A 1,310-nucleotide genomic window follows, 5' to 3' on the forward strand; every position below is an offset into this window, starting at 1 on the left:
CCCCCCCCCAAACATTGACATCTCTGCAAACGAACGTTCTACGCCGTTCTAATGTTGAAGACATTCTCGGAGGTTGTAGGAAATTGTGAAGTTTGTCCACTCACGAAACCCACCAAAAGGGAGACAACAGGAGACACCTACCACAGATTCATCACTCAACGATCTGCAAATCGATACATTCACATGGAGAGGATTTAAATGGATCACAATAATTGATCTCTTCAGTAAGGCGGCAATGGCTCACCAGGTGTAGGACAAGTCGTCGGAAGCAGCGTTGGCAGCTCTCCGATTGTGGTTCCAATTCTAAGGAGTTCCAGAGCGTATTTCTTCAGATTCAGGCAGAGAATTCGCCTATGCCATGATTCGATCAGAAATGAATGACCTGGACGTAACATGGAATCTCAACACACCAGGGCACCCCAAGAGCAGAGGAAGCATAGAGCGGCTTCGTGGTACGTTGAGTGACCATCGTCGCTTATATTAGATCGACAAGAGATTGGAACCGGATGTAGCAATGCCTAAGGCTATAGCGGCATATAATCCGCACACACCGTCACGGGATTTTCACCATTCATCCTGTTTGGGGTTCGAGGACACCGGCGGGACTATAAGAGCACGGCAGTAGACGGTGAGAAGATACACAACAACCATGTTGCTCCAAGAAAGTTACGGGAGAAGGCAGGAGGGTGGGGCGGGAGAATTTAAAGGTGACAGACATGATGGGAGGGATCAAAATCGGAACGATCGTGTACAGAAAGTTGGGGTCTAACAGGGGTAAGGAGATACAGAGATACGAGGGTCAATTCAGGGTGATAATTATTAAAGAACACAATATTGTCACTAGAAAGTATCTAAGAACCAAAAAAGAGGAGAACTGTCCATATTGAAGAGTTGCAATGACAAAATAATAAGTGGAGTGTTCACATATCACAGACATCATCAGATTGTGTTACAGATAATTCTGTTATTTATTTTATTCATTGTTTTTGTTTAGGATTATTTTTGACTTTTGTAAATATTGTTTTTGTTTCATTTTACCTCATTTATGAATTGTATGAAGAGTTGTTTTATTTTATTCTTATGTTTAAATTATGTATGTAGCATTTACTTTGGGGAGCTTGTTAGTTTTTACTATGATATGTGTATAATATTTTATTTTTATTGTAAATAGTTTCCCTTTATTCTTTTTGTTTTCTATGTTATTAAATTATATAGAATAAGTTAGCGAGGTTTGTTCGCTCTCTCTCTCTCTCTCTCTCTCTCTCTCTCTCTCTCTCTCTCTCTCTCTCTCTCTCTCTCTCTCTCTCTCT

The sequence above is a fragment of the Halyomorpha halys genome, unplaced genomic scaffold (genome assembly GCF_000696795.3).
Source record: "Halyomorpha halys isolate HHAL.00 unplaced genomic scaffold, Hhal_1.1 Scaffold920.1, whole genome shotgun sequence".
In the NCBI taxonomy this organism is placed as follows: Eukaryota; Metazoa; Arthropoda; class Insecta; order Hemiptera; family Pentatomidae; genus Halyomorpha; species Halyomorpha halys.